The following is a 24,231-nucleotide window of genomic DNA, read 5'->3' on the forward strand; positions in this document are numbered from 1 at the left end:
TTCTTAACTGTGCTATTCATTTCTCTCTATCATTGAAAGTGCATATCCTAGTATAAGGAACTTTAATCAACCAAATAGTTTTGATTAAAAAATAAAGTGTTCTGCCCAGACAAGGGGATTAATTATGGGATAACCAGGTAAAAAAGGCCCACTGCTGTCCATTCAGACTCTATTCCCTACCTCCAGGGAGATGAAGTTTCTGGATACCACATTAATAAATAATATGCGAGGCCTGGATTCCTGTGATATGTGGTAGAGAGGTTAAGTTTCCTGGAAGAAGCGAGGGGGAGAGCCACCTTTCTGCCTGGTGTATTAGTCAGACTCCCCTATCTGCTGAGGCATGACCTTGCGGCAGCTGGCCTGCACACTTTAGTGGGGATAAGTGAGAGTAACCTCTGCCTTGTTTCTAGAGTATACAGGATGACTGGGGACCAGGCCTAAATATGAGGAAACTGACTTGGAGCAGGTGTTTTGGGACCTTCCAACAGACAGACCACTTCACTCCTCATCATACAAGATGAGGAGGAATAATGCACAGTATTGCAGGAAAAGGATTGTTTCAGCTTATTGGGAATCTTGTTTACTGAGTCCCCATTGAGCCCATGAAACGGTTTTATGTGCTAACAGGATATACTATGGAACAAAAGCCCTTATCTTATAGCCTTATTATAGCAAGAAAAACTCATCCAGCCATGGAGGGCAAAATATTCACTGCAGACATTTCAGACTTTACAAATATGTACAATTCCTTAGAGGAAAAAAAAATGCCTTAGGACAGGAAAATTCGAGAGAACCAGTTCATTAACTAGAGGCAGTGGCAATGGTGGACTGAAGCAAAAAGCGTGAGTGAAATTTCTTGAGGCAGGTTCATGCTTGTGTCTGTCTCTAAAGCACCCCCGCATCCCAAGATACTTCTGTACCTGAGCTCTTCTGGTTGTTGTTCCAGGCATCTTGAAGGAAAGGGAAGGTACTAGAAAAGAAAGGAGAACACAGTGTTAAATGAAACTGAACCAGTTTACGTCGTATCCACAGTTGATTTCATATATTTTCAAAATTCCTGTGTGTTTTTGGACATACTTCCAAGTACTCTCTCAGGTAATGGTTTTGGTGGTCATTCCCACATCATCTCCATTTCTCTTATTTTTTGGGATGGAACATGCCCATTATTTAATTCTGAGTACGTACCAAATTGTCACTTTAGGCTGCCAACCTAAAATTCTGGCACAGAGTCACAGTTGGATTACCCTGTGGGTGGTCATGCAGTCTCCATCTGCTTGCTTGTCCACCTGGAAATTGATCACTAAAGCCTCAAAACTCATTCTTAGCCACCCAGATGTATGCTGTTTGCTAATGGAATGTTTCGCTCCTGCAGGTAATAGGAATGGAAAATGGGGGTTAAAATGCAATGTCTCGTTTGCAGAAATAGTTTTGTGATGAGATTTATTAGTTTAGCTACCGTGGAGGAATGCAATTTTTTTCTAATGGGTTCCATTCTGGTTTGCTTGGGAAACAACCCTTCTCCAAGAAATTTATGTATTTAAACATAGGCTGGAAGTGAAATTGTTTCTGAAACTAATACTTGGTGGGCAAAATACAGCTCGAATTCATTCTAGGTATAAGCTTTGCAAAGACCCTGGCTGGGAATTGATGACGGGCCACCTTTTTAAAGAGAAAGATAACAGGGAGGTCTGTCACTTGGGCAAGTACCCACTCTGTGTGGGTGGGTGGTGGTGGGGATGAGAAGATGTGTACTTTGGGAAGGAGGTGCTCATATGGGTCACTCAGACTCTGCCATTGGGATGTGCCTTGTGGTTGTTTCTGATTTTCATGGCCTTGTTTATGCCTACAGTTTTTCTAAAACACCAAAAGGTTGTTTGAAATAAGCAGCACTGATTTGGACTGCCTCACACTTGTGGAATTTAGAAAAAAGAAACCTTTACCATGTGACTCCTTGATGATTTCCAGTGGTATATGCAAACTATTTTATCATCTTAGCTTTTTAAATTGGGTTCTATCACTCCTAAAATGAAGGTCATTAAGTCGCAGTCCAAACCTTGCTTGAGTATCTGCCACATACAGGGTATTTTGCTAGGTTTTTCCCAACTGTGAATTCATTTCATTAATAAACATTCTAAATTTGGTGAGGCAGCAACTATTAGAAAGGGGTGTCTTTCCAGAGACTACTTAGCTCACGTTATACTTAACATGACTGAAGACTGTTTCTAAACATGAAGCCTGATGAATTCAGTCCCAAGGCGTGGTTTGCTGGCTGAAGTCAAGCTGGGAATGGATGGTTTTCATTGCCTTGATTGTTGTGCAGCATTTGGCTCTCCTCCAACCAGTTGGAGTCAGGGGAGACTGTTCATTATGTATACTTAATGGACAGGAAATTAACAATGGAAAAATATGTATTGCTGCCCAATCTTTGAGAGTACTTCGTTTTTAACTAAATACCGTGAGGAAGTACCTTGTTATTTTATAACATTTGTAATTACTCCAGCAATGCATGTTTACTGTAGAAGAATTAGAAAAGTATAGATAAGCAGAAAGAAGAAACTGAAAGTCGTTCTTGATACCTAAAGATAACTGTTATTAACATTTTGATATGTGTCTTTTCAGACTTATTTCTCTGTTTAGATTTGATCATGCTGTTCATGTTTTACAGATGATTTTTTTCTTTGGTTTAATACTATATGATTAAAAAGTTCCCCTGCTGATAAATATGTTTTTACAACATTTAAAAATGGCTACATAGTTAGTTATGGTACTTTGTATGCCCCTGTTCATTTAACGGAAGCCTCTATCAGTAAATATTTGTAGTATTTTCAGTTTTTAGGTATTCTAAGTTACATTGCAATAAATGTTATCAAAAATTTTGATACCTGTTGGTTATTGCCTTAGTAAAAATTGCTAAAGTTTAACGGCTTTGTCAAAGTGTTCTAATTTTTATGTATTTTTATATATGTTGTCAAATTGTCTTTTAGGAAAGTTATACCAACTTACAATAAAATAACATCGTGTAAGAGTGCTCATTTCCCCTACGTTCTTGGCAGTTTTAAGAATTATTGCTTAAAAAATCTTCTCTCAATTCTGATAGGTGAAAACTAGCTAGTATCTCATAGTTTAAATTTCTTTGGTTACTGGCCAGTGTAAGCAATAATTTTATGTTCATTGTCCATGTTTACTTTTTCTTTTGTACATTTTTGTGGCCTTTGTCCTGTTACTGTGTTGATATGTTCACCTTCGTCTTACTGAAGTAGTCATCATTTTGAGGGATACCAGTAACAAGATGATTATGTACGCAATATTTATTTAATAGTTGAGTTAAAGTAAAAGAGAAAATTATGAGTTAGCCAGCCTGGACTCATAGTTAATGCCCACTAGAGATGTTTATTTTAATACTTGAATTTTAATAAGTGCCACTCATTAAGCACAGCTTATAAGTAATTCTCCATGGCTTACCATCTCAGAAAATACCTGTGGCTGCCTCCCCATCGCTTTTTCAGTGGGCGACCCATAGTAAAATAAATGAGAACCACAGATCTTCTTTTCTCACAGAGGATTTTGCTTCAAGCGGAAGGGGAGATGCTGTTAGCACTTTCCCCACATCCCCTTAGATTCCTTTACCTTTGTTTATGCCCCATGGTGTTTTCACTCCAAACAGCCAGCATCTATGTTTATTAGTGGAAGGGCCGCCTGCTTGTTGTCTTAACCCTCTTTCCCTGCAGGGACCTATGGGCTTTCCATAACTGATGACTGTGACTCTGCAGCTCCCTTGTCCCCTGAGATGGCTAAGTCTGAGGTGTGACCTCTCCATCTTAGGGGCCCTGCTGTAGAACCAAGTCTCTTCCATGAGACTTGGTTTGATTTATATCCTGGCCTGATTCCTTCCTTCCCAGTCCCCGGTTCTCCTCCCCACTCGCCTGAGAACATTTACCGTTACATCAGTTTCACACAAATGCTGGTCGTTGGATCTAAGCTGGGGGAGTGCCTCCTAAGGCACATATAACAACATTTAGAACTGAAAATATTATGTCAGGAAAGGTCCCTTCATATTGTGAGCTCTGATGGCTAATGATAGCTACAGGAATGAACACTGTTGAGATTTTACTATGAATCGGGTACTATACTAATGCTCTTTCATGTAATTACTCGTCTGATCCACATGTTACAGCATATCTCTATTGTTTCCCCAGATGAGAAAACTAAGCTTAATTTCCTTATGTTCACATAGATTGTCAGTGGCCAAAATGGAATTCAAAGCCAAGTCTAGTAGACTCAAGAGCCGAAGCTCCGTAACCACGATGCTACTCTGTCTCATAATGGTTTAGCGAGCCCTGAAGCAGGATCAGAAGTTCTCAGGCCCTCCGGGCTTTCTTGGACACAATTTAAGCTGCATGGCCGCTGGCCAGGCAAGGCAGTGTGTGACTCAGTATTCTGCTGGATTATTCTTAAATCCATACAACTTGCCTTCAAAGGACTACCCTTGTTTTCATCTTGGGACAGTTTTGTAGGCAAAAAAATATGATAAAACTTTCTGTTGGGCAGAAGTTTAGGATTACAGGTATATTTAGATGGAATAGAATCTGGATCACCAGGGATTTTTTTTTTTTCCTTTGTCATTTTGTGGCCTAAGTTTTCCCATATAGCAGTATACATGACAAGTATTTATGCGCACGTGATCATAGCATGTAAAGCAGTTTAACTTATTTATAATTTTAGTCACAAGACACTTTTATTTTGACTTTAGCCTCTATATCCATACCGAAAAAATGCTAAATATTTAAGAGATTTCTGTACATTCCAGCTATTTTCTGGTTAGCTACCTCAGCCTCCTTATTTATTTATTTATTTATTTAAGGTCTCAGATGTGGGAAACAATAAGAACAACAAGATGCCCTGTTAAATTGGAATTTCAGGAAAGCAGTGGCTAATTTCTTAATATTAGGAATGTTCCATGTAATTTCCCTCCATGAAATGTTTGTGACATACTTACACCACCAACAACAAAAAAATGATGTTTATTGTTTACCTGAAATTCAGAGGCAACCCGGCTCACTTGGACAACCACCCCAATAGCAGTATTCCTTGTGTTTCTGCTTCCTGTGGGTTCTCGTGGCTATTATAATGTGCTCGGACATGTCCCTGCTCCATCAAGTGGCTTGGTCACCACAGAGAACCCCTTACTGTGTCCCATGCATCCAAGTTTCTGTCTACAAATTAGTCTGTATCCAGCTGTTTGAATGATTGTTCCCAAACATAGGTACACCACTCCTCTTCTGAAAACCCTTTGGTGTGTTTCTGTCACGTGTAGACAGAATCTAAAGGGCTGTGCACATGCTCTATAAATCCTCACCTGACAAAGTGCTCGTTACCTCACTGACCTCTGCTCCTGACCCTCTCCCCAGGCAAGGGGGCAATTCCAGGTTAAGTCTGAGCCTTGCCTGATGCCCCAGCACATGGGGAGGAGAGTCTTCCTCACCCAAAGGAACTAGGCTTTCATCCTCTTGCAACACTGTCTAAGGTTTACTCCAGGAACATGTTCACTCCCTACCGGTGGCTCTCAGTATTTGGGTGAAGCAGCTATTCCCTGATGAAGAGTTTCAGAAGATATAAGCCACTAGGAGCAAACAGTACAGAAGCTGAGGAATGGGTATTTGTGGAAATTTGGGGGGGTCCCAACAGCATCTCCTACAGCAGGACCAGAACAGGATCCCAGAGGCACATTGGCAAGGGAGTTTGGCTGACTCCATTGCAAAAATTCCCTGTTAGCAGCCTGTGGAGTAGTTAGGGCTCCTGGGCAAGTCAAAGTGTAAGAACAGACATGCCAGTCACACCCAGGGTCAGGGAGAAACTGGTGAGTATCTGGTTTGGTTGTGAATCAGAATGAGCTGATTTAAGGTTTAAGGTAAAGAGGCAAAATATTAGGGATTGTTTCTGCTGAGCAAATCTTTAAGCAAGCAGATGCAGAAAGTAATGTCCTCAAAAGTCTGGAAATGGTGGTTGAGAAAATTCTAAGAGTATTCATTATTTTGTAATGGAATAACCACATGTAAGAGTCCAGTAGAAATATTTCGGGTTTGTAAGGAAATTTTACTTCAGCCCTGAAGTGTGTCTAATCTTAAAAACTTCAGGGGTAAGGGAGTTCCCGTTGTGGCTCAGTGAAAACAAATCTGACTAGCATCCTTGAGGACACAGGCTCAATCCTTGGCCTGGCTCAGTAGGTTAAGGATCTGGCGTTGCCATGAGGTGTGGTGTAGGTCACTGATGTGGCTCAGATCCCACATTGTTGTGGCTATGGTGTAGACCCATGACTGCAGTTCTGATTCGACCCCTGGCCTGGGAAGCTCCATGTGCCACTGGTGTGGCCCTAAAAAGACAAAACAAAACAAAAAAACCTTCAGGAGTTCGTATATATCACCCATCACAGTGTAACAGCCAGATAGGATGAAGTCACACTGAAGAATCCTTCAGATGTACATCTAAAAACACACCGTTGTGTTTTGTGATTACTGCTTTATAATTGCTACAGTCCATCAGTTTAATATTGTCTTGAGAAGATCTAATAAATCAAGACTAAGTCACAATTGATAAGACGTGAATATAGGTCCTGGGCTATGCACTGAGTCCCAATAATTTATTAGCCCATTTGTTTGAAATGGATTTAAATTAAAGATCCTTTCAGAATGCCATTTAAGTGGCTTTGGGCAGAGTTATGTCCAGTGTGCAAACAAGGAAACTCCTTTCTAGGCAGAACTCAAGTCTGATAGATTTTATTGGAAGACTCTTCCTCACCCCATCTCCGATCAGAGACATGAGGAGAGGAGCCTGGGGCACACCCAGTAAAGCTCCCATCATCTAGACAGCGTACCATGCATCTGCGTGGGCATCCCCACCTGTGCCCAATGACTCTTACTGAACTACCCCAATTCTGGATCAATCAAGTGTTTTTAAGGTAGAAAGTCCTTTGGAATGACTTTTCCAGAATTGAATAGGCTGATTTCTTTGATTAAAAAAATCCTCTCAATCAAAAAGGAACTAAAAGTGTAGGCCACTCTACTAGAAATCAATTTCCTAAATTGTCCTCTTAATCAGAAACTTTGATTATTTTTTATCAGTTATTACTTTTTCAAAAGGCCAAATTTTTCTGGAAAAAAAATCACTCTTGGTTTATGACAGTCAGACTACTTCATACACCTATTGCAAAATATTTTTTTCTAAGATTGGACCCATGCATCTGGCTTATTTAGAATGATATCAAATCGTAAAGACTTATATTTAGGAGTTCCTGTTGTGGTCAGTGGTAATGAATTCAACTAGTATCCATGAGGACGCGGGTTTGATTCCTGGCTTTGCTCAGTGGGTTAAGGATCTGGCGTTGCCATGAGCTTGTGGTGTAGGTCGCAGATGTGGCTCAGATACGGCATTGCTGTGGCTGTGGCATAGGCTGGCAGCTACAGCTCTGATTTGACCCCTAGCCTGGGAACCTCCACATGCTGCATGTGCAACCCTAAAAAACAAAACAAGACCAAAAACCCCCCATGTTTAAAAATGTGAGTTATGTTTTAAAATCAATAAAATTTACTAGTAAACAAGTGAAGAGAACCTCCATCTTACTGGCAATCAGAAGAAAATAAGCTGAAACAATAATAAGATGCTTAAAAATCTTATGGTTCCAGGAGTGGTCACGGCTGCAAAGCGATGGCACCGAATGATCTCCTGTTTACCTCCAGACTCCCAGAGTGCAGGGTCCATAAGATCGGGGCTTTGCTGGCTTACAAGAGAGCGTGCATTTCTGCAAGCAACTTGGCAATAGCTTCTAAAATTGAAGATAAATAAAACCTATAAGCCAGCCACTCTGCTCCTGAGAATATATCATAGAGAAATTCATGAACATATGTGCCAGCTGTCCTAAATGGCATCTATTCAGTACAGAATTATTTGTTTCAGCAAAAAACTGGTGACAACCCAAATGTCCTTCATTAGAGGAAAGGCGAAATTAACTCTAGTATATTCATAAAATGACATACTATGATGCATTAAAAAAAAGAAGAAATAGATTTATTTGATCTATATAGATAGAGCTCAAAAATGACATTGGATTAAAACAAAACAAAACAAAAAAGCAATTACAAAAATGCTATCTATGTACAGTATGTTTTGTATAGACATATTATATGTTGTTAACTAGAGCAAATATACATAGTTAAAATATAAAATAGCTTGGATACATGCCAGATTTATGACAGCAGTTACTTCCAGGGAAGGGGAATGGGAATGTAATAAAGAAAACAAGGGAGACATCAGCTTTATTTTTGTAGTTTTCTTTAAAAAAAATCACAAAATAAATAGGATTAAAATGTTAGCATTTGTTTCTCTGAGTGGCAGGTATGTCAGCGATTATCATTCTTTGCATTATTCTGTATTATTTATTTATATCTTTTTATTTTTTGTCTTTTTAGGGCCACTCCCGTGGCATATAGAGGTTCCCAGACTAGGGGTTGAATCGGAGCTGTAGCCCCTGGCCTATACCACACCCACAGCAACACAGGATCTGAGCCATATCTGCAACATACACCACAGATCACGGCAACACTGGATCCTTAACCCACTGAGCGAGGCCAGGGATTGAACTTGTGTCCTTATGGATGCTAGTCAGATGTGTTTCTGCTGAGCCACAATGGGAACTCCTGTATTTTTTAAAATTTCATAATTAAATAATTAATGTGACAATAGCAATCACCCCAAAAGAAAAGTGGACATAGAACATAAACATGTAACTTCTAACCTTGCATAAAGAAATACAAATTAAAAGATACATGTATTTCACAAGAGACTGCCAAAAATTAAGGTAAATGATGATATTTGGGCCTATAGAAGGTATAAGAAAGTGTGAACTCAACATAGCTAAAACTAAAGGAAGTTGATATGTTACTTCTGCAAGAAATTTGACTTTATCGTAATGATAAATTGGTATGTAGGTAATTTAAAACATTTAATTGTGTTGATTGAACAATTCTTTTAGAAATTTATCTTATAACATGAAATGTGTTCAGAAATTTATACAGTTATGTATGCTTGAAAATGCAGAGAATATGTATTGAATTAGCTGCAAAAATGAGTTGATTGTATCTCTGGGAATGGAATTGGACAGTACAAGTTTGGGAATATATAGGGAATTTTCATTGTATATATGTTTATATAATCTGACTTTTAAAGTCAGGTTCATGCTTACTTTTCTTTACAATAGTTTTCTTGAAATTTGTGGTATACCATAAAACTCACCCTTTTGAAGCATATAATTCAGTGGTTTTGGTGTGTTCAAAGAATTGTGGAAGCGTCACCATTATCTAATTTTAGAATATTTTCGTCATTCCCCAAAGAAATCCTATACTCATTTCCCCCTTCTCTTTGCACCTGGCAATGGCTAAACTATTTTTTTCCCCCATGGATTTGTCTCCTTTTTATATTTCATGTAAATGGAATCATACAATGTATGGGATTCTTTCACGTAGCATGTTTTCACAGTTCAAACATAATATAGCATGTAGCAGTATTTCATTCCTTTTTATTTCTGAATAATATTCCTCTGTATGGAAATACCATTTTATTTATCCCTTCATTGGGTGATAAACATTTTAGATGTTTTCTGTTTTCTGGCCATAATGAATGATGCTGCTGCGAACAAGTGTGTACAAGCACATCTGTGGCCAAATGTTTTCGTTTATCTTGGATATGTAACTGAGGAGTGAACTGGCTGTTTTCCAAAACGGTGTACCATTTTACATTCCCACCAGAAGTGTATGAGAATTCTAATTCCTCCAAATCCCTCCCCATATTTGTTATTATATTGCTTTTTTGGGAAGATTTTTATTTTTTTCTGTTATAGTTGATTTACAATGTTCTGTTAATTTCTGCTGCACAGCAAGGCGACCCAGTCATGTGCGCACACACACATGTGTACATATACATTCTTTTTCTCACATTATCCCCCATCATGTTCTATCACAAGTGACTAGATGTATTTTCCTGTGCTATACGGCAGGATCTCATTGCTTATCTACCATATTAGTCGGTGTGAAATAGTATTTCTTGGTGGTTTTGATTTGCATTTACCAGATGGGTAATGATGTTGAGCAATTTTTCATGTACTTATTGATCTTTTGTATATCTTCCTTGGAAAAAGTCTATGTAGATTACTTTCCCATTTTTATTTTATTTATTTATTTATTTATTTATTTATTTATTTATTTATTTATTTATTTTGTCTTTTTGCCATTTCTTGAGCTGCTCCCGCAGCATATGGAGATTCCCAGACTGGGGGTCTAATTGGAGCTGTAGCCACTGGCCTACACCAGAGCCACAGCAACGCAGGATCCGAGCCGCATCTGCAACCTGCACCACAGCTCACGGCAACGCCAGATCCTTAATCCACTGAGCAAGGCCAGGAATCAAACCCGCAACCTCATGGTTCCTAGTTGAATTCATTAACCACTGCGCCACGATGGGAAGTCCAACTTTCCCATTTTTAAATTGGATCGTTTGTCTTTTTATTGTTGTCTGTAAGACTTCTTTATAATATCATGATACAAGTCTCTTATCAGATATATTATTTGAAAATGTTTTTCACCTTTCATAGGTTGTATTTTCATTTTCTGATGGTGTCCTTTGAAGAGTAATTTTTTAATTTTGATGGAGTACAATTTATCTACTTTTTTCTTTGTTACTTATGCTTTTGATGTCTTATCTAAAAGGCTTTGCATAACCCAAGATTACAAAGATTTTACTAATAAGTTTTCCTCAAAGATTTGTAGTTTTACACTTAGGTTTATCATCCTATTTTGAATTCATTTTTGTATGTGGAGTGAGGAAGTGGTCTATTAACATCATTCTTTACTGTGTGTGTGTGTGTGTGTGTTTCCATTTATTCCAGTACCAGCTCTTGAAAGACTGTTATTTCCTTCATTGAAGTATCTTGGCAACCTTGTCAAAATCAATTAACCATAAATGTAAACGTTTGTTTCTAGACTCTTAATTCTCTTCCATTAATATATATGTTTATCTTTATGTCAATTCCACACTCTCTTGATTATCATAAGCTAGTTCTAAAGTAGGGAAGTGTGAGTTTTTTAACTTTAGTTTTTTCAGAATTGTTGTCTCTTTGGTGTCGTGTTTTCCTGTGAATTTTAGGATAAACGTCATTTTCAGCAAAAATTTCAGCTGAGAATTTTGATTGAGATTACAGTGAATTCAAAAATCTATTTGGGGAGTATTACCATCTCAATAGTGTTAAGTTTTCTAATCTATGATCACGGGATGTCTTTCTGTTCATTTAGACCTTATTTATTTTACCAGTGGTTTATAGTTTTCAATTTACACTTCTTTTGTTCACTTTACTGCTAAATGTTTTGTTCTTTTTTATGGTATTATAAATGAAATTAATTTTATTCTTTCCACTGTTCGTTGTTTGTATAGAAAAGAAAGTTGATTTTATGTTGGTTTACATTCTGAAACCCTGCTGAACTTTTTTTATTAGCTCTAGTAGTTTTTTTTTTTTTTTAATTGTGGATTGCTTAGATTTTCTGTCCACAAGATCTTGTCTTCTTGAATAAAGATAATTTTACTTCCTCTTTTACATTCTGGAAAGTTTTATTTCTTTTTCTTGCCTCATTACTCTTGGTAGAATTTCTAATATTCTGCTGAGTAGAAGTGATGAGAGCCAACAACATCCTTGTCTTGTTTCTGATCTTAGCAGAGAAGCATTCATTCTTTCACCCTTAACTATGATGTTAGCTGTGGCTATTTGTAGATGTTCATTATCAAGTCAAATTCAAATTCTTAGTTTTTTGTTCATTATCAAGTCAAATTCAAATTCTTAGTTTTTTGAGAATTTTTGTCATAAAAAGGTGTTGAATTTCGTCAGATGTTTCCTGTCTCTAGTGATATCACCATCTGGGTTTTGTCCTTTTGTTTGTTAATATGTTGTGTTACATTAAATGACCTTTGGATGTTATGACAACTGTAATGGCTAATTTTATGTATCGTCTTGACTAAGAGACATCCAGACAGGTGGTAAAACATTGTATCTGGATGTGTCTGTGAAGGTGTTTCTGGAAGAGATTAGCCTCTGAATAGGTAGCCTGGATAAAGAAGATCATCCTTGCCAGTGTGGGTGGGATTATCCAGTCTATGAAGGCACTAGATAGAACAAAAAGGTGGTGAAAGGGAGAATTTGCTCTCTTTGCCTAAGCTTGGACGTCCGTCCTCTGCTCTTTGATATGAATGCCTCTGGTTGTTGGGCATTTGTACTCAGCCTGGGACTTAACCTCAGTGCTCCCCTGCCCCAGCTCTTGGGCCACTGGACTCGGACTTCCACCATTGACTCTCCTGGTTCTCAGGACTTCAGACTCAAGACTAAATTGTATTACCAGCTTTTCTGGTTTTCCTGCTTGTACCCAGCAGATTGCAGGATTGCCAGGCCTTCATAATTACATGAATCAATTCCTATAATCAGTTTTCTCATATATATCTATATATATCCCATTGCTCTGATTCTCTGTAGAAATTTGGAAATTAACCAAAGACTTGGAACAGTACAGCAGTTCCTTTTTGCTCAATAACCCCGAGGTGTTTATTGCCATCCAGAGGTTCTTCTCTACATGCATTAGTTTTGCAGTGAAAAAAAGTAGTTACTTTTTTAAATGATTGTACAGGATAATTAATTATTTGCCTGATTAAATTATTTGTTTAATTAAATGCTTAAAATTGTTTTAAAAAGAGTGATATAGCCATAGCATTTAGCCCAAGTGCATGTGTGTAAATAGTGTGTGTGTAGTATGTTAAATAATAAGAGATAGTAGCTACATGTCTATAAAAGTGACAGATAAACATATCCCCAAATACTGACATAGGCTCTCAGGGAGGGATTAGATTTCGGATGATTTTTTTGTTAATAATTTTAACTTTGTGCTTTTTAAAATGTGTGTCTAGGTCTTAAGTGTTTTGCATTAAGCATGCATTTCTGCAATTAAAGTATGATTAATATATCTAAGGTAAACTTACTTTCTAATTAAAAGAATATATTCTCATACCACAGTGCTTTTAAAATAAATTGGTATAAACTTGCTAGCTCTCCATAATCCACAAGTGGACACTTGATACTCTTTGATAGGTTATTTTCTACCTATATTGTTACTTTGAAACCTGGGTCAGAAAAAAGGAAAAATAAAGAGATATTGCTACTTGACTGTTAGGCAGAGCATGTCACTTTCTTAGTTTTATTTGGTTGGGTTAATACCTATTCCCAGAACTACTTTTGCTTTTAAAATCTGCACAGATCCCTGAGAATGTATAATTTCTGCATTGCTTAGCAACCGTTCCATTATTTTCAGGAACTTGTTAAATGAATGAATGCATTTTGATGACAAGACAGCTTTATTCATGCCACATTCTGGCCACCATGTAATAATAAGAGATAACAAAATGAAATATTGCAAAGATCATGTCCCTAGTCATTCTGCCCATAAAAACCCTCAGAAGAGCTGGCTTGGAAAAGAAACTTTTATGCAAACAGATTTTAAAAGCTAATAGAAAAAGCATATTGATTCTGAAATAATTATATTACAGATGCATACATTCACATTTTCTCTTTATCACTTGTTGGATGACCCTCCATGAATAAAATACAAACAGAAGTGCTGTGTAGACATCAGTCTTTGACAGTTTCAAAACCCTTAAAACATCTCTGGTTTCCCTTATACTGGTGCATATTATAAGCTCAGGCCTGTGTTGGAAGGTAACTGATGGATGATCAAGATTCCCATTTTAAACAAGCTGAAGCATTTGGCCAGGAAAGATTGCAGACTGGAATAACACATTCTGCAGAACAGTATCTTTGTAAGAGAAATGTTACTACCCTTTGAATAGAAATAACAGTTCTAAATAATTATGGCTTAATATATTTGCATTTGGGGTTTGACTCTCAGGAAAGCCCAGAGGAAAATTTTGGTGCCTAAATTCTAGTAACAAATTTATCCGGAGTTCCTGACAAATCTTATTTCCTCCTAAGAATGTAGAAGTAAACATTCACACATGCATACACACAAACACACATATGCACACGTGAATAACATTGACAGCTGATATTAAAAGCTAAAATGTACTAAGTAATAGGATTATGTCACCTAAATATATGAATAGTGAAATTTTGAGAGCTGAATATATTTTTAGGCTTAAAAGTCAAGGAGCAGGGGCAGGATATCAGTCTCTCTGCTTAGTCCTTTCTCTTTCACGCAGGGAAAGTTTAAACTTGGTTCAAGATAGATCCAACCCTGGGAATCAGCATTTCTGCTTCTCGTTCATGCCCTTCCCACTCACTGTGCTCCTCTTCCTGCCAGAAACTTTGAGCTCAGAGGTAAAAGTAATTTTGAGTTTTTAAGTAAAACTTTTCCTATGAAAATCTAAATAATACAGAAGTGCTTGGAATAAAAGCTAACTTCTCTCTTTGATTCCTCACATGGGAAATTTTTATGTTTGTATATAGTCAAGCTCTTATGTATGTGTGTAGTCCTGCTCTTAGGGATGCATACAGTCCTGCTCTTGTGTATGTGTGTAGTTCTGCTCTGCTTAGGAAATAGCAAAAATATACTTTATATGGCTCAATTCAACTCAACAGTTAAATCCCATGCCTTGTGTCTATAGGCATCACCATTTGGGAAGTGAGGCAAGGTGGGGCAGGAGGTATGCCTCAGTTCTTGTCTTCAGTGAGCTTATAGGCTGTTTCAGAAGATAAAGCTTACACGGGATCACAAATATTGTCAAGATGTGTAGTTTGAGAAGATACCATGTAACTCAGAGAAGGTAAGTCTGTTAATGAATATGCTTCATGATGGAAGGAAACTTTCAGGTGAGCTTGAGAGATGGGTAACATCTAGAGAAGCAAAGAGGAAGAAGAAAAACTCAGAGATTAATTTGGAAGGATTGTAGTGTGGGTTAGAATAAGACAAACCACTTAACCTCTCTGTGCCTTATTTAGTTTTGTCTTTGGTAAAATGAGGTAGTAAAAGTGGGACCAACTTCATGGAGTTATTAGAAAGATGAAAAGAAATTCTCTATCTCAGTAGCTTAGCACAAGTACCTGGGAAGACAGTAAGGGTACAGTCAGTGTTTACCGCCTATACTTCTGTTATACAGAGTGAAATGCAAAGGACCAAATACAGCTTTGCAAAAGTTATTTTCACTCCTGTTCTTCACCAAGGAGAACAGTGGGATTAAGTTTAGTGTCACTAGGCATTCGAATGTGGAGGCAGTTACTAACAGAGGAAGAGAATGCAAATCAGTCAAGAGAGCCAGCTGCTTTCCAGAATAGGAGACAGGGTTCCTTAATATCACTTAACTTTCCTAGGTTGTTGAACCTGGAACTCAAAAAGTCTTCAATATGTCTTGAATTATCCTATCTGAAAATTCTTGTCCTTTAGAATTGAGAGTTTAAGGTCATCTAGCTGAATATCTTGATACACTACCTACTTAGATCTTTGAAACCCAAAAAAGCTGGGCTTCAACACATTGCATGTTCTGGTCTCAGGTACCTGAGCTGGTCGTTTAATGGGTCTGGACCCAGTTTCTTCTCTCATTCCCCTCTTCATCCCAGCCCTGTCTAAGCATCTTTCCTAGTATCATAGTTGCCTGTGTTTCTAGTTCTGATAAGCCTTTATTCAGATTTGTTAATGAAAACAGTAAACTTTGCTGTTACTGTTTTCCTTTTGCAGAAGCATCCTTGAGTCAAGGGTGACTCAAAAAGCTCACAGTTACTTCTGTAAGAAGAGACCAGAAAAATCAATCCATTCCTTCTTAGAGAAGTAACACTTGTGTGCAGTCACCTACAATGTGAGCAAGGAAACATTTTTTTTATGAGAAAAACATTAATGGTTAAAAAGGGTGGGAGTGGGAGAGCTCCAGATGAGTAAAGAGGGTGGAAGCAACTCCAGAGGTGACAGATTCTGTCAATTAAAATCTCTTTTATCAGAGTTCCCATTATGGTGCAGTGGTTAACGAATCCGACTAGGAACAGTGAGGTTGCAGGTTCGAACCCTGCCCTTGCTCAGTGGGTTGAGGATCCGGTGTTGCCAAGAGCTGTGGTGTAGGTTGCAGAGGTGGCTCAGATCCCGCATTGCTGTGGCTCTTGCATAGGCCGGTGACTACAGCTCCCATTAGACCCCTAGCCTGGGCACCTCCATATGCCATGGGAGCAGCCCAAGGAAAGGCAAAAAGACAAAAAACAAAAAATTCTCTTATCAAGATAGTTTAGCCAAAATTTGAAAGCAAAAATTGTGTTTTTTGCTTTTTCCTTCCATAAACTTATTTTTAAACCATTTCTACTGTAGTATATTATACACATACAAAAAAACGCATGAGGTATACGTTTAGTTTAACAAATTATTATAAAGAAGTCACATGTAACTACCTTCTCAAACTAGCATCCCCAGAACATTGCCAGCACCCCAAAGGCCTCTCTCTACTAGTTTCTACACGTTATGACCATTTCCCTCCCCTTCCCCCCTTTTTTGACTTTTATGGCACTTGTTACCTTGTTCTACTTCATAATTTTATCCCCTACATGTGAATCTTTAAACCCTATACTAGTCTATGTTCAAAGTTTAAATGAATTGAATCATACAACATATGTTCTTTGTGTCTGGCTTCCTAAGCACAATATCCATCCGTGTTGCTGTGTGTAACTGGGTTCATTACTTCTCACCACGTTATGGCATTCCATCGGGCAGCTATACCCCAATCCTGTGTCCATTCTCCTGTTAATAGACTTCTGGGTTGTTTGCAATTTAGGGTGATCACAAATAATGCTGTCATGAACATTTCTTATACATTTCTTCTAATACTTATGTGCACACCTCTTTCCTGGGCATAAATCTAGGAATAGAATTTCTGGGTCATAGAATATGAAAATATTTCAACTCAGTAAATAATGCCAGTGGTTTTCCAAAGCACCTGTCCAATTTACACTCTCACCGACAGTACACAGCAGTGTTCTCTTGACTTATAAGAGAGGAAAGAAGGCTTTTTGATATGTTAGCATATATTTAACTACATGAAATCCATACAGTTGCAAAAACAGAGTTTCATGCACTAAGTTCCTATAAATGGTATGAGTGGTGTGCTCAGTAAGTGCTTTTGCTCTGGGCTCTGACAGACAGAGTTGAGATGTTGGTTCTGCCCTCTGTTCTCTGTGTCGTATTAGGCAAAGCATTTAACATTTCTGAATGTTTTCTTGTTTGTAAAACAGAGAGGAAAATAGCATTTAAAAGTTTTAGTGTTGATTTAACGTGATAACATATTTAAGGTGTCTAGTATATTGTCTGGCCCAGAAAAAAGTTGAATATAGCAGTTACTATTAAAGTACTACTGCTACTACTACTGCTAGTAGTAGTACTGTACTGCTAGTACTACTACCACTGTTATTGGTACTCAGGATGTACTTTCTATTCATAGCATTGAGAAAGATTAGGAAGTGGAAAGTTAGACTTTACCATCTATATCTGTATGTTTTCCAATAATGTCCAACCCAGTTTATAAGGCAGGACTCAGTTTTGCCTCAGTGGCATCAGCCAGACTAGCAGACCTTTGTCAAGAGAGGGCCTCTCAGGTCACTTTGGCATTTGTACATTTCTTGGCACCTCAGACAAAATAGTAGGAACTCTGAGCTCTCTGCCACCTGGCTGGGCAGCTCAAGTACTCTGTTGCCCTCATTCCAGGCTCAGCCACCTGGTGTGCTTCTGACTTCCGAGACCACAGCTGTGGTAGCAGCATGGCAGCCACATCCAGCTGGACCTCTGTTCACCATCACAGTGGAAGGGAGCTGCCCAGAGCTGTTCCCAGAGGACTCTGGTGGCTGCCAGCCAGCAATACTGAGAAACAGGAGTCATAGAATCCAGGATACAGGGTGGAAAATATTGTGAAATACCCTACAGTGAGTGAGGAGCAAGACTGCCAATGCAATTCGGCACCAAGGTTGAGTGATCCCACAGCAGCTTTTCTCCAGCACCTGCTCCTTTTTTTTTCCTTTTTCTAAGATGCCCGGCAAGCATCAAGAAGATGTCACACTCTAGAAACAGGGCCCCGATGCCCCTTTACAGGAAGCGCCCTTAGGAGTTCCTTGGGGCAGGGCCCTGGGCTGGACCTCCTAGAGGGAGGAGGAACTTGATGCTACATTCCTTGTTCTTTTGAGGTGGAACTTTCCCATTCCTGACTTCATTGTTTCAAAGAAGTGATGTGCTGGGAAAGACTCAAGAGTCTGCTGGATAGGGAACTTGAGTCTGGCCTCGTCAAAAATCTGATTCAGAGCACGTATGCACACACACACACGTTAAATGACTCTAAATAGGTGGAATGGAGTCTTGTGTTAAAGAACCTATTTAATACATCTTGGAATAATTACTCTAGGCTATTCTTTTCATGCTGCATGTCCTATTTCTCCACTCTAGTCAATTCTGTCTGAAATGCCCCTGTCTGGTGTTTCCCCTTATTTTTAACTTTGAATCTTGTTACCTTTATTCCTTCGTTATTGCAAAGATCTCTCACTTCAATTAGTCCTTGATAGACCTGTCAGTTTAATATCACTTATACAATTCTTTTATCATTTTGTGATGAAAAGCTTCAAAAGGCTCCCATTTACTTATGTGGTAATAGAAAAATTCTTCGCCCTGGTTTTAAGATCTTTCACATGCCATCATTTTTAAAATTTTCATTTCCACCTTTTCTCAGTGAGTTTTCAGATACAGTCCAATTAGGGGACTCATTGTCCCTGTAACAAGCTGCACCCTCTGTTCTTCCATGGCTCCCCCATGACACCATTCACTGTCTTTCCCTCTTCTTCTGTAAAGTTCATTATTGCCAATATGTGGGATGTGGTTCTCTGGTGTCCCACAATATGACTAAGTAGTAGACCAAACTTTTGAAATCTTAATATGTGAAGTTTTAATAAATGTGTTTTATAGAATAATCATATTATTACATCACATGTATTACTTTGTGGGTATCATTGTCCGGGATGGTCTAGAGCAGGTGGTGCTGCAGTATCTCACTTTTACATCCTGAATGTGATAGGTATTCCGCATCATCATCACACACCCTTAGCCAGACTGTTTGAGGAAGGGGCACAGTGTTCAATTCAGTTCATCGAGAAGAAGTCTCCCAGGAACGTGGAGAAAGAATTTCCTCACTCTGAAGAGGAAACCAAAAGGAGGGATGGCCTCTCCCTGCTTCTCTTTCTGAACGTAGAGCCTTAGATAGGAAGACTGAAACTGCTGTGGTTACTTTGGTACCATAAAGGCAGGCAGCTGGAGGACAAATTCAGCCCTTATCGTGAGGTCAGGGTTGAGAGAAGTTCAGAGAGATCTGCATTAAGCATTAAGCTGGTTCTGCGTGGACCTTCAGTTTCATGAGCCAGTGCGTTTCCTACCAGTCAAGCCAGTTTGAGTTGGTGTCTCCACCACTTCCGTCCACAGCACCACGATTGATTCAGTATGGATGATACAGGTTGCTCGTTCAGATGCATGCTTTCTCAATGTTTTTGACCTGATGGCCATAATAGAAAAATGGCAAATCCAAAACATCCTGGGGTAAACGAATAATACTGATTGTACTCTGAGGGAAGGGGCCCCAGGGCCTTTGGCAACATCAGCTCCACAGAGAGCTAAGGGATTGCTGTCTTGGGATCTTGTCATCCATATGTGGTGAGTATGATAGATAATTCAGCAGTTGGGAGGCTCTGCAGTAGATGATTTGTGTCTGTGGTTCTTTCTTTCCAGAAATGTGTGGAAGTTTCACTTCTGGAAGCTGTTGTTCATTTAGCAAGTGAAATATAAATATGAGAATTTTACTTTGTTTTTCTCTTGTATTGGGCCCATTAGGGAGCACTGGTTAAAAATGAGAGTTCTCCAGTGTAAAGGTGAGCCCGTATTGGAAACCTAAGTTCTAGTTGTGACTGGGGTTTGAATGATTGCACCGGAAGTTAAATCTACTGACCACTGTGCTCTGGCAAGCTTTATGGAAGGGTAACGACACACTAAAACAATTTCTGTTTTGTTCTGAAATTCTTGTGCTTTCAGATAGGAAGGTCCTGAGCATCTATTGCAAATCAGTTCTCTCACAGCTCTACATTCTGCCTCCACAGAATAATGAAAATATATATGTTTTGGGTAAGTCATCAACTTCATTTTTTAATAGGCTCTGGTCAAAAAAAAAAGATGAAGAATTGGACGAATGAGAAATTTATCATTTTTTTTCATAATTCACTTCAAAAAATAGATATGGTCTCAAATAGCTGTGAATGAATTCAGCATTTCTGGGGAGTATAATATTTAAAGAAACCCCATTTATCACATTACTTAAAAAAGCAAAGATAGAGTTCTCATTGTGGTGCAGTGGTTAAGAATCTGACTGCAGTGGCTTGGGTTGCCGTAGAGCTGCAGGTTCGAATCCTGGCTTGGCACAGTGGGTTAAAGGATCTGGCATTGCTGCAGCTATAGCTTAGGTCGCAGCTGCAGCTTGGATTCAGTCCCTGGCCTGGAAACTTGTATATACTGTGGGTATGGCCATAAATTTTTAAAAAAATAACTAAGATGAGTAGATAAATAAAATGTGATCTATACATAACAATTGAATATTACTCAGCCTTAAAAAAGAAGAAAATCCTGCCCTATGTGACAACATGGATGAACCGGGGACATTATGCTAAGTGTAACAGGCAAGTCTCAGAAGGACAAATGCTAACTGATTCCATTTATAGGAGTTATTTACAGTGGTCAAAACACATAGAACAGATAATACAATGATATATTCCAGCAGCTGAGATGGGGGGGAAATGAGATGTTGCTGTTCACAGGGGATAGATGAATAAGTTCTGGAGCTCTGCTGTAGAACACGCTACCCAGATTACAACACTGTATGTGTGTTCAGCAACCTGCTGAAAGGATAGAGCTCATATTAAGTGTTCTTACCACAAAACACAAACAAAGGGGTAGAAGGAAACTTTTGGAGGTAATATATATGTCTGTATTGAATGTGAAGGTGGTTTCACAAGTGAATGCATCTCTCCAAACTCATCACATTGTTTGAAAGAGGTCCAAAAACGTTTTTGTATATCGAATATTCCTTGATAAAGTTGTATCTTTATTTATTGAACTATGATTGGTTTACAATGTTGTGTTAATTTCTACTGTACAGCAAAATGATTCAAATATATAAATACACACACACACACACACACACTCTCTCTCTCTCTCTTTCTAAAATATTTTTTCCGTTATGGTTTATCACAGGACATTGAATATAGTTTTCTGTGTTGTGCAGTAGGATTTTGTTGTTTATCCCCTCCATGTGTAATATCTTACATCTTCTCACTCCAACCTCCCACTCCATCACTCCCGCAACCCCCAACCCCTTGGAAACCGTAAATCTGTTCTTGTTTGTGAGTCCGTTTCTGTTTCATAGATAGGTTCATTTGTATCATATTTTAGATTCCACGTATAAGTGCTGTGATATGTGGTATACTCCTTTCTGACTTACTTCACTTAGTATGATAATCTCTGGTTGCATCCATTTTGCTATGAATGGCATTATTTCATTCTTTTTTGTGGCTGAGTATTATTTCATTGTGTACATGTACTGCGTCTTCTGTATCCTTTCGTCTGTTGGTGGACATGTAGGTTGTTTCTCTGTCTTGGCTGCTGTGAATAGTCCTGATGTGAACATAGGAGTGCATGTATCTTGTTAAATTATGCTTTTGTCTGGGTATGTGCCCAAGAGTGGGATTTCTGGATCATGTAGTAACTCTGTCCTTAGTTTTCTAAGTAACATTCATACTATTTTCCACAGTGGCTGTACCAGCATACATTCCCACCAACAATGTAAGAGGGTTCCCTTTTCTCTACATCTCTCCAGCATTTGTTATTTGTATACTTTTTAATGATAGCCGTTTTGACCAGTGTGAAGCAGTACCTCATTGTAATTTGCATTTACATTTCTCTAATAATTAGCAATGTTGAGCATTTTTTCATGTGCTTATTGGCCATTTGTGTTTCTTCTTTGGAGAATTGTCTATTTAGGTCTTATGCCTATTTTTTGAATGGGCTGTTTGTTCTTTGTTGTTGAGTTATATGAGCTGTATTTTGAAAATTAAGCCTTGTCAGTCACATGAATTGTAAGTATTTTCTCCCATTCTGTATGTTTCTTTTTGAGTTTTTTATGGTTTCCTTTGCTGTGCAAAAGCTTGTAAATTTGATTAGGTCCCATTTGTTTATTTTTGTCTTTATTTCTATTGCCTTAGGAGACTGACCTAAGAAAACATTGGTACGATTTATGTCAGAGAATGTTTTGCCTATGATCTCTTCTAGGAGTTTTATGGTATCATGTCTTATGTTTAATAAAGTTGTTTTTTAAAAAAGAGAAATCATTTTTTTTTGGGGGGGTTGTGCCTGTGGTATATGAAGTTCCAGGGCCAGTGATCAAGCCCCTGCCACATCTGTGACCTGATGTGACCTGAGCCACAGCAGAGACAATGCCAGATCCTTAACCTGCTATGCCACAAGAGAATTCCTGAGAAACCCCTTTTTGAGTCTTTTTTACATAAGACATATTTTGGAATATATATGATTGCTTTTTATAAATGATAGAAATTTTAGAGTGAGCTTGTTTTGTATGTAGTTAACATAAAGAAAAATCTGATTGTAACAGGTCAAGGCTCTTAAGGGAAAAATGCTTTATTATTAATGATAAATAAATATAGTTGCTATGACAAATAACAGTGAATTCCTGGAGACTTTACACAGTTCAGTTTATTTCTGTCTTGTGTCACTGTCTCATGCCTGTTGGAGAGAGTTGATCATTTAGGGACCCAGCACCACCCTCCTCTGATCCGAGAAGTCCTTGCCAGTGCACCAGCCAATGAAGAGGGAGAGAGACACACTTGGGAAGTAAGCGCTGGATTGAAAATGGCACAGGTCACTTCCACTCATTTTCTATTTCCCAGACTTAGTCTTAGGACCAGATTAGCTTCATGCCAAGCTTTATGCCGAGGAAGTAAGAAGCTCACACATTTTGGGGAGGACCCACTTTCTTATAATTCTGAGTGAAATGCAGCTACACAGTTAACCAAATTAGCAAACTCTGTCTACTCTGTCAAGGCACTGTGCCAGAGGAGCCGGAGCCCAGCATGTCTTTTTACCATGAGAATGCTCTAGAAACCACCAACATCCTGTTTGTGAGTCCATCCACAGAGTGACAGGATTATGGAAGCTTCCTCTGTGACGAATGAAGGCCTTGGATATGATACAGCCCTTGGGTACCTGGCCTGGGTCATACCTTTGCAACAGCAGTAGAAGTTGTTAGGTGTCAGGCATAATAAGCCTGAGGAATATGAGAACTGGTTTATCTTTAGGATATGAAACATTATCCAAATGTATGTCTCTAGAGTTTTCCTAAGACTTCTCAGGATAATGAACTCTGAACAGTCTGCATGTGTGCAGCTTGAAGCCTTCCCAAATAAACCGTGGGTGTATTTTTCTTTTAAAGTACTTATTGCTCAAAGATGTGTTTCCTCCTGCTGCTTGAAAATGGAAGTCCAAAGAAGAAATGAGAAGAGTTTTGCAGTGAAAGGTCAAGTCAGGCAGCAATTATTGATGAGGGATATGAGCTGTGATAGTATGAGAGCATGTTTTACCATTTTCTTACTTTATGGAACATAGTTGACGGCCTCAGATGCTACTCTTTGAAAATTGTCTTGGTTTTGCACTGAGGCCACCCTTCCCATGAGCAGTTCTCTGCTTCCGACAGCCACCTGATGGGTTCGTTGAATTTCCCTTTGACCTCATGAGTCTCAAGTGTTTCTGCACAACTTCCTCTCCATCCCTCTCTCTCCTGGGGTCTGACTTGCATCAGTCTGATGGCTCTCTGAGCCCAGCCTATCCTTATCCTGGCTTCTTCCTCCTTGCCTTTTCCATGGGTGTTTTCCTTATAAAGTCCCTGCACATCCTTCTTGGTATCTTCTTTTTGGAAGACCCAGCCTGACCAAAAAAAAAAAAAAAAAAAAAAATGCTCTTATACCTTAGTATTAATTATGTTTAGTATTGACTGGCTCAAACTCAAAATAAATAGCTTTTTAGTAGGCTGGACTGGACTTGAGCACCCAAGCAAGCCTTAAAACTCAATGGGCTCTTC

At 38.6% G+C, this 24,231-nt stretch overlaps 1 long non-coding RNA gene across 1 annotated transcript in view; it reads left to right on the plus strand.

Moving 5' to 3' along the window:
* LOC110259493 overlaps nucleotides 1–24,231 on the plus strand; it is an 83,945-nt gene that overhangs the window by 52,349 nt on the left and 7,365 nt on the right. Inside the window, exon 2 of the long non-coding RNA XR_002341924.1 lies at nucleotides 20,124–20,213. This is a non-coding gene — a long non-coding RNA (uncharacterized LOC110259493). The remainder of the gene's footprint in view (nucleotides 1–20,123; nucleotides 20,214–24,231) is intronic.

The sequence above is a fragment of the Sus scrofa genome, chromosome 2 (assembly GCF_000003025.6).
Source record: "Sus scrofa isolate TJ Tabasco breed Duroc chromosome 2, Sscrofa11.1, whole genome shotgun sequence".
Classification (NCBI taxonomy): domain Eukaryota; kingdom Metazoa; phylum Chordata; class Mammalia; order Artiodactyla; family Suidae; genus Sus; species Sus scrofa.